General features: G+C 43.1%; 1 long non-coding RNA gene across 1 annotated transcript; it reads right to left on the bottom strand.

The window, feature by feature from the left end:
• Nucleotides 1-1,760: 1,760 nt before the first annotated feature.
• On the bottom strand, nucleotides 1,761-16,809 carry LOC115462664. The gene is made up of 3 exons (XR_003940915.1): nucleotides 16,569-16,809; nucleotides 5,294-5,296; nucleotides 1,761-1,773 (listed from the first exon to the last, which is right to left on the bottom strand). It is a non-coding gene; the product is annotated as an uncharacterized LOC115462664 (long non-coding RNA).
• Between the last annotated feature and the right edge of the window lie 2,279 nt (nucleotides 16,810-19,088).

Below are 19,088 nucleotides of genomic sequence, written 5' to 3'. Positions count from 1 at the left end.
GCTACAGCTGGCCGGAACCGTATTATCGAAAAAGATGGCCGGCCATCTTTGTTTTCGATAATACGGTTTAGCCCGGCCAAATGCCATGGAGTTCGCCGGGTTAGAGATGGCCGGGTTTGTTTTTCAGCGATAATGGAAAGTTATGTCAGCCATCTCAAACCCCGACCAAATTCAAAGCATTTGGCCGTGGGAGGAGCCAGCATTTTTAGTGCACTGGCCCCCCTGACATGCCAGGACACCAACCAGCCACCCTAGGGGTCACTGCGGTGGACTTCAGAAAAGCTCCCACCACGTGCATAGCTCCCTTACTTTGGGAGCTGAGCCCCCCAAACCCACTACCCACAAATGTACTGCACCCACTAAAATTGCTCCAGGGACCTGCATACAGCCTCTAGGTCTTATTGCTGCTGTATAACTTTGACACACCAGTTCACATCTGAAGACTAATCTCTCTGAAAAAGTCCTTTCTTGAAATAACCACGTTTACTCACAGTTAACTGCAGATCAGAAGTTGTGCCCCACTGGCAAAGAGTCCCCTGGTACTAAGATTAGCAGTAGGTCAGAGCTTGCACAATGGTGTACAATGCCCTCTTTCAGCACCATTCAAGGTAAGAACTAAGTTCTCTAACGTGGGTAACACAGGAAAGGGAACTAAAACTGGCTTACAAAAATGGCGACTACCGCATGGACTACAACAGGAAACAAAACGGCACACTCTGACCCAGTTAGCGGGGGGAAAAGCACCATGGGAGTAGAGCCCAGTACCCTACACCCACCACAATGCATTGCTAATGTGACTCTCTGCAGGGCACCTAACAGAAAAGGTGTCACACTCACCCCAGAGCCACATCGCAACCAGGGAAAGGCTGTCGGAGGATACAACACATTCTGCTGTCATGGAGGTGGGTACGGCATTTGAGGCTGGCATACAGGCTGGAAAAAAGGTTTTTAGTTTTATTTTTTTAGTTTGGAAGGGGATTGATGACCACTGGGGGAGTATGGGGAGGTCATCCCCCATTCCCTCCAGTCATCTGGTCAGTTGGGGCACCTTTTTGAGGCTTGGTCGTGAAAATAAAAGGACCAAGTAAAGCCGGCGAAATACTGTTTACGCCGCTTTTTTTTTCCATTATCGGCGAAAGCCGGCCATCTGGTAGCCACGCCCATGCCCGCCCATGTCCCACCTTCGCTAATCTACCGACACGCCCCCTTGAACTTTCGCCGGCGAAGCGACGGGAAAGCGGCGATGCTGTCAAAAATGCCGCTTTCGATTATACCGATTTCGCCGCTTTTAAGAAATCGCCGGCCATCTCCTGATTTATGTCGGAAGGTGGCCGGTGCTCACTTTTGATTATAAGCTGGATAGTCTAAATGGGTAACAGTCATCAGGATCAGGATCAAATAGCTGGTTTGAAAGCGGCACTAAACAGCTATAGTCACAACAGGCATCTCAGTGAGCTGTTGGAAGGAAGATAACAATGGAACACTGATAACAGTGTACAAATTATGTTGAAATGATAAGATTGATCAAACTGGTGAAGGAGTGGCACTGTGGGGGTAATTTTGAAACACTGTACCTATTTTTAGGTTCCAAGAGTATACACAAATAACCAGAATATAGGCATATGCACACACATGTGCCATTTTATTTATTGTAAGCCATATTGAATTCAAGTATGCTCAGGATAATGTGGGGTATAAATGTCAAAATAAATAAATAAGCCCATCATTGCCAATATTCCGGCTACTCACTGTTCTATAAACTGGTGCCTAAATCTGATGGCTTATAGTTTGAAGGTAGGCATACATTATGAGCAGAGCACAGTTACCCGCGGAAGTTACAGAACACTATAATTTACGTATGTTTCTTAGCAGTCTAGGTGTGACTGTTTACACTAACTCTCTGTATAGGTGTAGGTGGTCATGTCTAAAATATAAATGTGTATTATTCTAGTCTCTACATATAAAGAAGAAAGTTTGTTTGCCTATGTGTTTGTTCTTGCATTTCGACCCAGTATGAGCAAATGCAATGAAATTGTGCAGGGATCATCCTCTCAACTGTGAGGAGATTAACAATCATTTTGGGTTGACCCCCTCCCCCCCCCTCTGCAGCAACTCAGCTATCTATCTGTCCAGTGAAACTGTGGAATTTGATATATCACTGAGCAGTATGTTGTGAGCAAGCACACAACATGTACCTAGGAATAGATTACATTCTGTGGTCCATTTGCTTTGAAATCTGATTATATGCAGTGCCAGATATTTTTCTGCTAGTATTCTATAAAGAAATGTAGGCACATGAGGTGGGTTTTTTTTTGTAGAACAGGCTCCAAGTAGGCGCTGCTTTGGTGCCTAAATATAGGAACAGTGTCATAGAATCACCATCCACATGTTAAGCATAGCATAAATAGAATGAAAGTCATTCAGGAAACAAAATGCATGTGGAAACTTTATGGATAGAAATTCCATGTGTGACTGGGAAGAATAGAGAAGTGCAATATAATACTGCCCAAGGTAAAGCAACACCATGAAATGTTAATATAAATTAAGGAAACTAACAAAATTGGAAGTACAATAATGAATGACTGAGCATTTATCTCATCAAGAAATTCTAGGAATGTAAAGATTTTATAGATGCCATAAATGATGGCTTTATGAAACCGCTGGTGCTGAAATGGATGGGAGGGGAAACAACTCTAGATCTAATCCTCATTGCAACATATGACTTAGTGCGAGCGGTAATTGTGGTAGGCCACTTGGTAATAGTGATAATAATTCAATTACTTTTGTCATAATCATTGGAGAAGTGTTTCTAAACCATTATTAGCTATGTAGGAAAATCATTTCTTACCTCTGGGTGTGAGGAACAAAGAGTGGATCTACTCTGTGCTGTCCTACTTGAATGCTTGTGACCTTGATTGACCACTATTACAGACGAGATGCTATGCTCATAAGAACATAAGCGTTGCTATACTGAGACAGATGGAAGGTCTGTCAAGCCCAGTATCTTGTTTACAATAGTTGTCAGTCCAGCTCAATAGACCTTTGGTATGGCCCAGTATGGCTTATCTGATGCTGTTAGTGTAGAATGTTAGATAACTTTGCCAGAGTATTTTCTGTGCTTTGTCACAAAGTCTAGATCTGAGCTGGTGCAGGAAATGTAGGCAGGAGTCCATATAGCTATTATCATTCTGAGACAGGTGAAGCTGAGTTATACTTGATGTTGAGATGGGAATTGAGATGTCCAGGTTGAGAGTTCACAATACCACTGATAATGTACAAAATGCTGCCAAATGCAGAGCCTTTTCTAAAGTACTATAATGATGTGCTGGAGTGCATGTGTATCTGCCAGTACATCTAGCAGAAGCAGCAATTTTAAAAAGCTGCAGATGGTGAATAAGAGCTCCCTGCTCTCCCTAATTTTCCATATATGCAGCCTTTTAAAACTGATGCACTTTTTTGCATCAGTCAACCTGGTATCCATATCCTACAACAGCATTAACAGTGACTCCCCTCCTCCAAACTCCCCAACAGCATTATCTGTTGTTCCCCCTTCTCTAAACACTCTGACAGCATTAGTAGTGATACACCTTCCCCAAAACTCTACAACAGCATAGATATAATCCTGAACCATCTCAAGCCCCTCCCTGACAGCCTCCTATATCTGATCGAGTCAGAGAAACTGAATAAAATCTGTATAAACCTGGAAGATGTAATGGCGCAATTTGACAAACTGAAGAGTAGCAAATCGCCTTGACTGGATGGTATTCATCCCAGAGTACTGAAAAATGAACTTGCAGAACTATTATTAGTAATATGTATTTTATCTTTAAAATCAAGCATGGTCCCTGAAGATTGGAGGGTGACCAGTGTACGGCCGATTTAAAAAAAAAAAAAAAAAGGCTCCAGATGAGATCTGGGAAATTATAGACCAGTGAGCCTGATGTAGGTGCTGGGCAAAATGATAAAAACTATTATGAAGAACAAAATTACAGAGCATATTCAAAAGCATGGATTAATGAGACAAAGCCAACATGGATTTAGTGAAGGGAAATCTTGCCTTACCAATCTATTGCATTTCTTTGAAGGGGTGGACAAACATGTGGATAAAGGTTAACCAGTCAAAATTGTGTGTCTGGATTTTCAAAAGACACTTGACAAAGTACCTCCAGAGGAAACTGGAGAGTCATTGGATAGGATGTAGTGTACTATTGTGGATTAAAAACTGGTTAAAAGATAGAAAACAGAGTAGGGTTAAATGGTCAGTATTCTCAATAGAGAAGGGTAGATAGTGGGGTTCCCCAGGGATCTGTGCTGGGACCATTGCTTTTTAACATATTTATAAATGATCTAGAGATGGGAGTTGCTCGTGAGGTAATTAAATTTGCTGACGATACAAAGTTATTAAAAGTTGTTAAATCGCAAGAGGATTGTGAAAAATTAGGATGTTATAATGCTTTTGTATCGCACCTCGCATATTGTGTGCAATTATGGTCACTGCATCTTAAAAAAGATATAGTGAAATTAGAAAAGGTACAGAGAAAGACGACGAAAGTGATAGCAGATGGGATGACTTCCCTATGAGGAAAGTCTTAATCGGCTAAGGCTCTTCAGCTTGGAGAAGACTGTATGTTCTCTCTAATTGCTTTTTATAACTTTTTTTAGATCGTGTAGATATTTTTTCAATTAATATTTTTAGTGAGTACGGAGAGATCAACTATTCAGTAAATATTAGAATGCTGCCATATTAGAGGTTTGGAATAAAACCTCTAATCTGGCAGCATTCTAGAAAACACCAGAACCAGCATGTGCTATTTTTCATGAGTTGGAGACCTGCTAACCTGGATGAAACCTAGTTATGATAGTGGTATGAGAAAGTCAGAAAGGTAGGATGTTAAGGTTTCTATGTTAAATCACCTAGGACCACTAGTTTAAAGCTTAGAATCATCTCTGTAATTAGATTGAGGAAGTCTTATATGAACTGTTGATGTGTTTCTTTTTTTAAGAATTAAGGGGCCTCTCTTAACAAGCTGTGCTAGCGGTTCCCAATGCGGCAATGCTGACAAAACTCCATCGGCATTGCCCGCGCGGGAGCCGCTAGGGCAGCTTGATAAAACAGACCCTAATTTTTTTTTAATACTTCAGTTTCCCCCTTACTGTTTGGATAGTTATATTTATATTTTGTACATAGTTCATCTATATTTATTTCCTTTTTCTATTAGCATTCACCTCAAAAGCAAAGAAAAAAAACCCAAATGTTCAGCGTGAGCATTAAAGGACTTTATCAATCTACAACCTTCTTTCAAGAATTGCTGCAGTTTAGACAGGCTTAATCTTTTAATCTAAATTGAGATCTTGTGCATAATATACGCAAGAAATAATTACACAATTTGTTCTGCATTAGTAGACTTCACATTTGCAGAATTCACCATATGGAATGGTTTTGACAGGTAGCACTGATGAGATTCATATTAGTGACAAAAATTAATTGAGTTTAACAGAAGTAATTATATTAGTAATTTCTTTATCTAATTCCACAACTAAAAAAAGATCAAGATAAAAGATTCAGGAGAAAGGTAGTAAGTATTATCTTTTTTTGTGTGAAATAGCTTAGAGAAAAAGAGGGTATATTATCCCACATGGAAAAAATGACATCTTAGATAAGATGTCAGCTTAGCTAAGAAACTTAAGAGCCCTTTTACTAAGCTGCATTAAAAAGTGGCCTCTCCTATTTTAAGTGCGTGGTTTTTCTGCTTGCTGAGGCCACTTTTAGCATGAATGTAAAATGGCTGTAATTTCTTTTTTTTCCTTTAATAGCCACAAGCAAATTTCCCTAATTAGAGCATGGGAGCTCATATCACTACCTATTTTGTAGGTGGTAGGGACTCCCATGCTAATCCTGTGCTAATTGGTCAGTATGCGCCAGTACCCATGTGCTAACCAATTAGTGCATGACACGCCCCCTCTCCACCTCTACACACACCCCCTGCACTAAAAAATAAAATCTGTTTTATAGTGTGTGGGAAGTGCACTCCAATTCCGAAACTGCTGTGGGACACCTAAGCACGTCTCACAGTAATGTTGTTTTAACTGGCGATAAGCATGCGCTAGTGCTTACCACAGCTTAATAAAAGGACCCTTAGTAAGTTGTATCAACTCACCTACACTACAGAATGGGATCTGACCTCAGAAAAAAAGGGGGGCCCTCCTTAACGAATGATTTTCCTTATTCTGTGAATGAGTTGTGGTGATTGTGAAGGATGCTGATTAAATTATATTCTAATTAAAAATGCAAGGTTTTCGACAGGTTGATTACTTAAAGTGATTTTCTTGGTGTTGGGATGTGACCTGCTTGCTTGACAGGTCACTCTTTTCTTAAGGAATCAAGCTCTGGACATCCATTTTGCAGTTACTGCAATAAAAGACAGACTTCCATTATTAAGAAGTGTCTGTCTGGATATGATGACCTGCAGTGGTTGTGTATTAAGAGTCATCAGTTTGACTAATGGTAGACTGAGGCTACAGATCATCCTAAGCACCTCTTGATAGTGTGTCATTTTTCCAGCTCAGTTGATTTCTTATATATATACATATATCTCCTCATCAGTCACTGAGCTGGAAATTTCATCTCTCTTCTATGCCTTTTGAGTTTTTCTTAGTGTTTATTTGCAATAGGTTTTATGGGTGATTAGTTATTTGAAATGTGACTATCTTGTGCAGAGGAGCCTATCAGTGTTTTTGATAGATATCATCTTGAATTTTGAAACCTTATGTTTCGGGGGTCAGTTTTAAAGCCTTTATTTTTGGTTGTTTTATATTAAACTGAAATAGATTTTAATTACTATGCAGATATTTTATTTAAAAAACAGATTGTGGAAAGCTAATGCTTAGATATACAGGTTTTTAAAATCCTTTTTGGATTGTTGTATTTGAAAATTATTACTTGCCTTTCCTAACCTGAGCTTGAGGCAATTTACATTACGGCTACAGAAGGTGTTTTGTAAAGTTCAGATTTTGTTTTATAGTTTTAGACTCTGCTTATAAAGTGCCATAACCATTAATGCAAGCCACAGAATTAATTTATTCCTGATGGCCTGCCGCGTACTAATGTGAAATTATGCAGGGGGAGGAGCTAGTGACATCAGAAAGTTGTCTTTGCCTCCTTTTTGCCAAAGTTCTGAAGAGGGAGTACAGTTTCTTGAGGCTACCGGAGTCCTGCATACTGAACAAGACCTGGGTCAAAGGAAAAATGAGTTTTTTCTGGTTTTGCTGAAGAAAGTAGAGGGGTGAGCTGAAAAGCTAGGATCAGTAGGTACTGTAAGTTCATCGAAAGAGAGCACATACAGCCATGGCTGTCCCAAGGGCAGTGTGGGTGGTGGTACGGTTACACAAGGCGCAATAAAGAAAGGGATGCAAAAATCGCTCCTTGTTTATTGTCTTCCCTGCCATGGCTGTAGTGCAGTGGATGGGGTAGGGCTCTAGGGGGCTTGTCACACAGTGTGTGATTTCATCTTGAGACTCTGCTGCATACAGCTGTTGTCTTACAAGCCAGAGAAATCTTGGTAGTAAACCAAGAGACATGTAATTTGGAAGATTACAAATTTGGAGGCCCCCCGAGTTTCAGGGAATCCACAGAGAAGATAGGGTGGTGTAAAGGTGTCTTTGGAAGTTATTGGAGAACTGCTTGCAGAAATGATTGGCATGGTGAAAAAAAAAAAAGGATCCCTGATGGATCTCATAGGTTCTGAAAAGGAGAAAGAAAGAGAAGTTCCAAAGTCAGAGGAGAATACAGAAGTAAGCCAGTGTCTGTTGTTTTTGGTGGGGGTTTTTTAATGTCTGTGAAGTTTAAAAGCAAGCATAGGCGTAGTTTGACTGTTTCATTTGGGGGGGCAAAGAATGGGCGGAGCATATTAGCATATCATTTGCATATATACATATGCAAATGAATATGCTAATATGGAGGAAGGAATTGAATTTACAGGCAAAATATCACAGATGCACATTTCAAAAAGCTGACACATTTCAATTAATAAATTATGAATAAAATACTTTTATCTACCTTTGTTGTCTGATCATTTAGTTTTTCTATTCGCTTTGGTCCCAGTGTCTTCTGTTTTATTCAGTGTCTTCTTTCCAGTAGGCTTCCCTCTGCTCCCCAACCCTCGCAGTCCCATCCATCTCTTGCTCCTTCCCTCTGCTTCCCACCCCTCCCAGTCCCATCCATCTGTTGCTCCTTCCCTCTGCTCCCCACCCCTCGCAGTCCCATCCATCTCTTGCTCCTTCCTTCTGCTCCCCACCCCTCCCAGTCCCATCCATCTCTTGCTCCTTCCCTCTGCTTCCCACCCCACCCCACCCAGTCCCATCCATCTCCTGCTCCTTCCCTCTGCTTCCCACCCCTCCCAGTCCCATCCATCTCTTGCTCCTGCCCTCTGCTTCCCACCCCTCCCAGTCCCATTCATCTCCTGCTCCTTCCCTCTGCTTCACACCCCTCCAAGTCCCATCCATCTCTTGCTCCTTCCCTCTGCTTCCCACCCCTCCCAGTCCCATTCATCTCCTGCTCCTTCCCTCTGCTTCCCACCCCTCCCAGTCCCATCCATCTCTTGCTCCTTCCCTCTGCTTCCCACCCCTCCCAGTCCCATTCATCTCCTGCTCCTTCCTTCTGCTTCCCACACCTCCCAGTCCCATCCATCTCTTGCTCCTTCCCTCTGCTTCCCACCCCTCCCAGTCCCATCCATCTCTTGCTCCTTCCCTCTGCTTCCCACCCCTCCCAGTCCCATTCATCTTCCCTCTGCTCCCCCCCCCCCCGCGAGGTCCAAGATGGTGACTCCGTTTACCCCCTCTCTTCCTCCCTCCCTCCCTCGCAGGCAACAGTCTTCAGCTTTTCCAGCGTTCCTGGCAGCGGTAGCGATGTACACGCTGCCTTCGGTCTGCCCCGGAAGCTTTCTCTTCAAGTTCCTGTTCCCACCTATGCGGGAACATAAACTTGAAGAGAAGGCTTCGGGGCAGAGCCAAAGGCAGCGTGTACAACGCTACCGCTGCCAGGAACGCTGGAAAAGACTGCTGCCTGCGGCTGTGGGAGGGAGGGAGGAAGAGAGAGGGGTAGACGGACACGCTCCTCTCAGTCCGCTACTCCGCTTGGCTTCCCTGCCCTCTCTGTCTGCGTCCCGCCTTCCTCTGACGTCAGAGGAAGGCGGGACGCAGACCGAGAGAGCAGGAAAGCCAAGCGGATGGAGAGGAGCGCGTGCGTGCATGTGTTTTTTTTTTTAACTAATGGCGCGACGGCGCCTCATCGTCGTTTGGGGGGGGCATTGCCCCCCCTCGCCCCCCCCAGTCTACGCCTATGAAAGCAAGGTTATAATTTTGAGCTCTTAGTAGATTATTGTCCCAGTATTCAGAAGCCCTTATTTGGATGACAGCATTTACGTCATGGATAAGAGCTGCTGACCAGGGCCTGTCATTGATTGTCATTGGCATTATCTAGATAATATTGTTGAAAATAATTACTGAGGGGCCCTTTTACTAAGCTGTGTAAGCGTCTATGCACGTCCAACGTGCACCAAAATGGAGTTACCGCTTGGCTCTTGGTTCTTGCGGTAATTTCACTTTTGGCGCACATCCCATACGCACATCAAAAAAATAATTTTTCTTTTCAGATGCACACATCGGACGGATGCCAAGTGGCATTAGACGAGCGTAGGTTATTACTAAATCTTTAGAAATGGGAGAGGTTCCGAGGGATTGGAGAACGTCAGAGGTGGTCCCTCTTCACAAAAGTGGTGATAGGGAAGAAGCTGGAAACTACAGGCCGGTAAACCTCACTTTGATTATTGGAAAAGTAATGGAAGCGATGCTGAAGGAAAGGATAGTGAATTTCCTGGAAGAAAATGAGTTGCAAGATCCGAGACAACATGGTTTTACCAAAGGGAAATTGTGCCAAATGAATCTCATTGAATTCTTTGATTGGGTGACCGGAGAATTGAACCGTGGACGTGCTATAGACGTAATCTACTTAGATTTCAGCAAGGCTTTTGACACGGTTCCCCACAGGAGGCTCTTAAATAAACTGGATGGGCTGAAGATAGGACCCAAAGTGGTGAACTGGATTAGGAACTGGTTGACGGACAGGCGCCAGAGGGTGGTGGTGAATGGAGTTCGCTCGGAGGAGGGAAAGGTGAGTAGTGGAGTGCCTCAGGGATCGGTACTGGGGCCGATTCTGTTCAATATATTTGTGACATTGCCGAAGGGTTAGAAGGTAAAGTTTGCCTATTTGCGGATGATACTAAGATTTGTAACACAGTGGACACCCCGGAGGGAGTGGAAAACATGAAAAAGGATCTGAAAAAGCTAGAAGAATGGTCAAAGGTTTGGCAATTAAAATTCAATGTGAAGAAATGCAAAGTGATGCACTTAGGGAGTAGAAATCCAAGAGAGGCGTATGTGTTAGGCGGTGAGAGTCTGCTAGGTACGGATGGGGAGAGGGATCTTGGATCTGAAGGCGATGAAACAGTGTGACAAGGCAGTGGCCGTAGCTAGAAGGTTACTAGGCTGTATAGAGAGAGGTGTGACCAGCAGCAGAAAAGAGGTGTTGATGCCTCTGTACAAGTCGTTGGTGAGGCCCCACCTGGAGTATTGTGTTCAGTTTTGGAGGCCGTATCTTGCTAAGGATGTAAAAAGAAAAGCTATGAGGATGGTATGGGATTTGCGTTACGAGGAGAGACTTGCTGTCCTGAACATGTATACCCTGGAGGAAAGGAGAACTAGGGGTGATATGATACAGACGTTCAAATATTTGAAAGGTATTAATCCGCAAACGAACCTTTTCCGGAGATGGGAAGGCGGTAGAATGAGAGGGCATGAAATGAGATTGAAGGGGGGCAGACTCAAGAAGAATGTCAGGAAGTATTTTTTCACGGAGAGGATGGTGGATGCTTGGAATGCCCTCCCGTGGGAGGTGGTGGAGAGGAAAACGGTAACGGAATTCAAACATGCATGGGATAAATAATAAAGGAATCCTATGCAGAAGGAAGGGATCCTCAGGAGCTTAGCCTAGAATGGGTGACAGAGCTGGTGGTTGGGAGGCGGGGCTAGTGCTGGGCAGACTTATACGGTCTGTGCCGGGGCTGGTGGTTGGGCGGCGGAGATAGTGCTGGGCAGACTTATACGGTCTGTGCCAGAGCCGGTGGTGGGAGGCAGGGATAGTGCTGGGCAGACTTATACAGTCTGTGCCAGAGCTGGTGGTGGGAGGCGGGATTGGTGGTTGGGAGGCGGGGATAGGGCTGGACAGACTTATACGGTCTGTGCCCTGAAGAGGACAGTACAAATAAAAAAGTAGCACATATGAATTTATCTTCTTGGGCAGACTGGATGGACCGTGCAGGTCTTTTTCTGCCATCATCTACTATGTTACTGCCTGGTTACTGCGTGAGACTTTACTGCTAGGTCAAAGGTTAACAATAAGGTCTAACGGATGTGTGGCAATTTTCATTTTGCCGCACGTCCATTTTCGGCAAAAATTTTAAAAAGTCATTTTTTGCAGGTGCGCTGAAAAATGATTCTGTGTGCACCCAAAACACATGCCTACACTACCACAGGCCATTTTTCAGCGCGCCTTATTAAATGCACCCCCAAGGTAGCCCATGGGCAGAATAGGGCACCCCCTAGCATTAACAGGTTAGCAGCAGAAATGCTGTCTGAATGTTATCTGGTTAGCTATATGGATAATGCTGGCACTGATCGCGCTATCCTGATATTCATTGCCACCCACTGTCCGGATACTGGTTCTGAATATCTTGATTATTTTCAGCTGCAGCAGGGCCGCCGAGAGGGGGGGGGGGCATGGGGACAAAATTCCCCGGGCCCGGGCCTCCAAGGGGGGCCCAGCGCTGGGCTCAGGCCACCGGCACTGCAGTCCCCGGTCTAACCTGCCTGCCTCCTCGGCTCCGGGCCCCCTGCATTCGAAGCGGCAGTCACAGATTGCCTTCCTTTGGGCCTTCCCTCCCTGTGTCCTGCCCTCGTGGAAACCGGAAGTTACATCAGACGAGGGCGGGACACAGGGAGGGAAGGCTAGAAGAGAGGTGATCTATGACTGCTGCTTTGAATGCAGGGGGCCCGGAACCTTGGAGGCAGGCAGGTGAGACCGGGGACTGCAGCGGCGGGGGGAGCAACATGGGTTAGCAGCGGCGGGGGGAGCGACGGGGGGCGGCAACAGCGGGGGGGGGGGGGGCGCAGAGGTGGGGCTGCCTTGCCCCGGGCCTGGCCTAGTCTCTCAGCGGCCCTGAGCTGCAGTGGCTGGTGTTTAAAAAAAAAAAATGCTGATCACATTGCTTGATTACTGACCTGTATGTCTAGCAGGAGTGGACATTATGGGACCAATATTCAAAGTGATCTAACCAGGCATGAGAGGCTCCTGCCTGGTTAAATTGCCTATGGAAGACTGTCTGTTGATATTCAGTGGCACTTAATGAGATAGTGTCACTGAATATCATAAGAACATAAGAATAACCGTACTCTGTTAGACCAGTAGTCCATCTAGCCCAGTATCCTGCTTCCAACAGTGGTCAATGCATGTCACAAGTACCTGGCAGAAAGCCAGTTAGTAGCAACATTCCATGCTACAAATCCTGGGGCAAGCACTGGGGTATCCTTTTACAAAGCTGCGGTAAAAAGGGCCATGCGCTAGCAGCCGGGACTGTTTACCACAGCGGGTAAAAAAGCCAAAAGATGGCAGTGGCCATGTGGTAACATTTCACATACCGCATGGCCATGCAGGGGGTAGCACTTAACGCCACCCATTAAAGTGACATTAAAGGCTCCTGCGCTAACCCGGCGGTAACCAGGTAGTGTGCGGTGCTGCCCAATTACCGCTGTGTTAGCAGTACGCTAGAAAATAGGTACCTGTTTTCCCTCATGCAGCAAATGGTACACACCAGGGCTGGAACTACCACTGACGCCCGCATTGGGCCGGCGGTACTTCCAGATTAACACACGGTGGTCCAAGGACGGAGTTGGATCTTAACTGGTTAAGTGCTGATATTTACCCCTTAACTGGTTAAGTTACCTGGCCAAATAGGATTTCATAAATGGCAGTCCTAACTTTGGCTGGTTTTACTTAACTAGTTAAAGCTGAATATCAGCCCTTAACTGATTAAGTGCCAGCTAGCTACACATAATTGAATATTCAATTCTGGTGCCCAAGAGTGGCCTGGCATTGAATGTCCAGGCACAAAGCTAGTGATGGTGGATAAATCACTGACCGCCAACAACTGAATATTTATCCTTAGATTTTTTGGGGTGAATGTCTACGGTGAAGTGAAGAGTGAGACACTAGAGCCTTTGTAAAGTGTGCAGGACCTTACTTCTCCTCAGGACACATCTACCCCCCAAATAGAGAAGTCTCCACAATTACAATATTTGGCCACTGGAACTGCCCACACAATGAGTCCGCTGAGGGACCCACTATAGAAGATGTAACCTGAACAGAAACTTTTATGGACTGATAAGAGACATCTACGACTATTTGGCCTGCTATATGGTCATTTAGCAGAAAATCCCCTTGTGCTGCCTCCCCCTCCCCCCCCCCCAATGTGTTTGGAGTGATCTATTGTTGATTTCAAAATATTCAGACCAGTAGTACCAGTTATAAATCTGTTGTCAAACAACAGTTTTATTTTCATATGTTCCATGTTGAAAAAGAACTCTTCATAAAGTACACCAGGAAAAAACATTATCCACATAAGCTGAAATTGGCATCAGGTTGCCAAACTCTAATAAGCCTTAGGGGAGCTCTGTGTTGAAACTACTGAACTGAACACATCAATTTCCCATAACACTATAAAAGGCCTGCAGGCATGCTAAAGTCATAGCTGGATATTTCAGTTAACACTCTGTAACATGACCCTAAAGTCTCATTTGCATAGCTGCAATTAAATATATTCTGCTGTTTGTGGTTTATTGCCATATAGGTCCATGTTAACTCAAGCTGGTATTACTGTTTTGTTTTGTTTTTAAAGCACAATTTAAAGCATGTTTCTATAAAATGGTCTCTTTTGGCATCAAGTGCATTGCTATGAATAATTTTCTCAAAAGCATGTGTTATTTATGTTATCACACTAAAAATTAATTGTAAGAGAATACAAGGACAATCTGGTTTGAAATAGTCAAGCCTTGTCTTCGGCTTTCATTTACAGAATATACTTCAAGGGCTAGATTTACTAAAATTTGCTAATGCTTTTCACATGTAATTGATAAATAAGTCCCATTGCATAAAATGGGACCCATGGTAAATAACATACATAGCATTCTTTAATATATCTCAACCATGATTTCTTAAGGCAATCCTTAGGACACACCAAACCAATCAGGTTTTCAGGATATCCACAATGAATATGCATGAGATAAATTTGCATACACCATCTCCACTGAATGCAAACATCTCATACATTTTCACTGTGGACGTTTTGTAAAATAGACTGGCTTGGTGTGTCCCAAGGACTGGACTGAGAATCCCTGATCTAGAGATAAGTTTGGGATGTTATGAATATACTAAGGGGCCCTTTTACGAAGGCACGGTAGGGTACCACGTGGGTAGCATGCAGCAAACCTCATTACCATTTTTATTTTCTAGCATGGGGGGCGGGGAGGAGACATTCGCAGCAGTATTCGAGCAGCATGGGCACATTGCCACACACTGCCCAATTACCGTACGAGTAGCGTGTGAACCCTTTCTGCCTACTAAATAGTAGGCAGTAAGGACTCAGGTGGTAATGACCGTGCACTAATTTGGAAATAAGTGCATGGCCATTAATGGCAGATATAGAATTTCGGCTGTTTTAGAGCCACACTAAAAAGTGACAGGAGCACCCGGGAAACCCGCATGCTAAAACTACTGCCAACCATTTATTAGCATGACTTAGTAAAAGGACCCCATAGCCTCTATTTGCAAATTTCACTTTTGAAATGTCCTCCTGAGTTTCCCCTCTCGTGTGTATCCTAAATGTTGTTTCGTTCAACACAGCACTGAGTATAAAATGCTCTATAAGCCATGGCATTATATAGTACAATATTTTGAAGTCATATAAAATAGATCAGAAATCTAAACACTGAACAGGATCTATTAAGCTTGTCATATTTTCCGCCATGTCTTTCTTTTTTTACTGCTATCATTTCATATATTCTCAGTCTTGTTTGTGTTATTTCATAAACCGTTGCTTGCTTTATTAATTTTTTCTTGCACCTCTTATCTGAAACAAAGCACTTATGTAAGTTTTCTTAGTTCTTTAATTTCCTGTTTCTGAATTCTTATTGAAAACTCTGTTGTACTCTTTTGTAGCCTTTCCTTTGATATGTTTTGTTTTATAGAAAATCAATTACTGTAATTTTCAGGTGCTGTTCCATTTTCTTTCTTTTACTGCTTTTTATTTTCATCCAGTTAGTGCCTTGGACATTATCACTTGAAATATCAATAAAGAAAAATGTTCACTCCTGAACTGCGCATTCAATACTATTTTCTCTTGAGATGGTCATACAATTTCCCACAATTAGTACTTTACTAGTGTGAAAAGGGTTTGTAAAGCTATAATCATGAAGTGCAGCAACACTGTCTGGTTTTCAGGATGTCCCTGAGGAATAGGCATGAGAATCTAACTAACTTGTGGCCCTCATCCTCTGAACAGCAAGTGACTTGTTCACTAAACCATACTAAAATGTTCTGTGGTACTAAAGGCCATATTTTGTACAAAGTACTTAATTAAGATGACTAAAACTTTTACTAAATTGCATTATCATGATATGAGTGCATATTGAGGAAATGAACATGCAAATGAAAGGTTATGAGCACATCCGTTGGGATTATACATATGGCGCCTTAATTTCTGCACAGAAATTGAAGTATATTCTATAACAATAAATGTAACAATTGGTTAACTAGCTAATCAGTTCTGTTAATTGGATGTTAACAAGCAATTGTCAGCACTAATTGGCATTAATTAAGATTTATGCGCACAACTCGCTAAGCGTATTCTGTTATATGGTGCGCCTAAATCCTAAGTCGCATAGTTGAAAAGGGGTCAGGGCTATGGGCGGGTCATGGGCATTTCTAAAATCTTTGCGCATTGTTGTAGGATACACCCGTTCTGCACCTAATTTAGGCATCAGGATTACGCCAAGTAAAACATAGCGTAAATGGCCATGACTACATTTGGTCGTATGGAGAGGCACTCGATGTTATTCTATATACCATGCAGAAATTTAAGCCTATTCTATAAAATTTCGGTGTACTTTACAGAATATACCTAGGCATTTTTTTTTTATGCATGGAGTTTTCAGGCCAACACACACAGAAGGTGTTCTCTCCACAGAAGAACAATGAAGCAAAGGAAACAGTGGATACAAAAAAATCCTCTCTCAAGTGGTGTCTTCTTAAACAAGTTCTTTATTGCAAACCAATTAAAACAACGACCCGACACGAATCGTGTTTCGGCCGTATAGGCCTGCGTCAGGGTCTATTCACTTCCAATCAAGAAAGAGAATATGTAGATAAAAACAACTGATCAACTTTCTGCAAATTGAAATACTCTGAGAGGGACAGGCTGAACATCAAAAGGGAATTCTTTGTTATAGGTAAGAATATTCTTTATTATTGGTTCTAATTTCTTCAAATCCTCCAGCTTAAAGTCTTCTGGACTCTGACTGGACTGTAAGGCTGCGCTCCTTAATTCAAGACATGTTGCAAGTTTTCCTATGACTTTCTTTTGATCGTCTGTAAATTCAGAAGAGTTTGGCTGAGACTGGGCCTCCTTCTGTAATTGCCTTGCTAATCTTAATGTGGAGAGTTTAGAGAATTTGCTATACGTTCAGCCAAACAAGTGTTGAACACCACAAGTGGGATGAGATGAAGAGACGCGGAAACCAGAGTACCTTACGGTATTTGTCGGCACATCTAGAAAATTGGTTTGTCTTGCTATTGGGGAGGTTCGCCCTAGCTATTGATGGATCCAACACTATGAGGCTTATTTTCAAAGCACTTAGCCTCCCAAAGTTCCATAGAAACCTATGGAACTTAGCCTCCCAAAGTGCTTTGAAAATATGCCTCTATCCTTCCCAATTCCAGGCACCAGACAACATAAGAAAGTTCCCAACCCCGTTAGTTAGTTAAAGCGCCTCTGGACGAGAAGTAATGCACAACTGCCACCGCCCAGCCAGGGTTGGAAAAAATAAAATAACTGTTTAAGAAGACACCACTTGAGAGAGGATTTTTTTGTATCCACTGTTTCCTTTGCTTTGGAGTTTTCAGGCACCATGTATAGAATCTTGTCCATTATGCATTAGTATAGAAACATTGAATATGATGTTAGATCAGGACTATAAATACAACTCCCTCCTCCTGCTTCACAAAAGTACAGGGGAGGGCTTGGGGGGCACTATGCCACCAGAGCAAGTGGGGTGGTACCCATGGGGTAACCATGGGAACTTTTGAATAGGGAAGGCTAGGGGGTGGGGCCTGTAAGCATGCAAATGGACAGGGCTCCCCATTCCTCCCCAATGTTACGCAAATCCTAATTCCAGGTCTGAGCTGGCATAGGGATTGCCACAGGAGCAGTGCCAATGATAGTCGTGCTGCTCACTGAGCATTGGGGAGAAATGCATAATGTTCTGTTTAGCTTTCATTTGCATGCTACTTGTGCTCAGAGCCAGTGAGCTTGTTACATGCACTTGCCGGCTCTGACCATAGGGCGAAGGCAAATGCAGTTGCTAGACCGATGCTAATGGCCTCTACCTTTGATCATTGGCCCATGAGTTAACAAGGCACTGGTCTGAATATTTTCCGGTGGCAGGTTAACTTCTGGGTCAGCAGATATACCCAGATACGCAATGCCGGGAGCTGCACATGCCTCCACATTGAATATCTGGGGTTTGGTCAGCCCACAGCTAGAAGCAGCTTAAAAGTTGTATACCACCATGGGCTGAATATTATCCCCTACAATTTTGCATCCTTACAAATGCAGTCTGGGCTATATGCAAAATTGCATTCATGTATTTATTGTAAAATCTCTCATTGCTCTGTTAATAGAGATCAACTGTAGTGAAATATATTGGTAGAAAGATGCAAAACTATTACTAACAGATGAAGGCATCTGGCCTGTTTCTCCAATATTGCATCCTGGCTATATTGGCCGGGCTAAACCGTATTATCGAAAAAAAAGATGGCCGGCCATCTTTTTCGATAATACGGTTCCGGCCAGCTGTAACGCCACCGCCAACATAGATCACCGGCGATCTATTTGGCTGGCAACGTTCGATTATGCCCCTCCACGCCACTTACATACATGTATCCTTACAGAATAGTGTCTAGGCACTCTGCTAGTACTTTCACGGGTAAGTGTACATTTACATGCGTAATTTTTCACAATGAAGGGACATGTAAATGGGAGCACCCAGTTAAAGAACTGCCCTTATAGAGCTTCTATCAAAGGCCTCAAGGCCTATTTAACAGATCCAAATATGCAAAAAAGTATCGAGGTGTTAAAGTGAATGTCTGAAATCCATCTCCGTCATTAAACTTGCATAAGCATTCCAACAAGTAGAAGGCAGCAGGAGTGAGAATCTACCAGTATACACAGGAAAGAAAACAGAATTTGCAAAACAAAAGGAAAAAACTATTTAAAGAGTGCATTTGTCACTTGTAAGAGCTGGATTAACAAACAAGAAGTAACAAGTGCCACATTGAACCTCATTGACCAAACAGGATGTGTAAATGGTTGTAGAGAGGTGAACTGAAACTAAGGATGAGAGACTGATAGTTGCAGCCTAGTACAGTGGATTACAGACAAGATGGTTCACAACAAGCTTGAAAAAAAAACTGGGAAAACTGATATAGATTATGTAAAGAAGAGCTGGAAATGCTTTTGCATCTTGTAGCAGACTATATAAAGTTCTGATTGGAGAAGGTTTGTTATATGGAAAGGCACAATAATGTGGTACATCTCATTTATTGGAAACTTTGTAAACATTATCATGTTGCTGTAACAGAAAAGCAGTGTTGTCATGACTATAAGAGAATCATGGAAAATGAAAAAGTTATGATCACTTGGGAC

This window comes from Microcaecilia unicolor, chromosome 2 (genome assembly GCF_901765095.1).
Source record: "Microcaecilia unicolor chromosome 2, aMicUni1.1, whole genome shotgun sequence".
Lineage (NCBI taxonomy): Eukaryota > Metazoa > Chordata > Amphibia > Gymnophiona > Siphonopidae > Microcaecilia > Microcaecilia unicolor.
The sequence above is the reverse complement of the archived record's forward strand: the minus strand, read 5'-3'. Positions and strand labels throughout refer to the sequence as shown.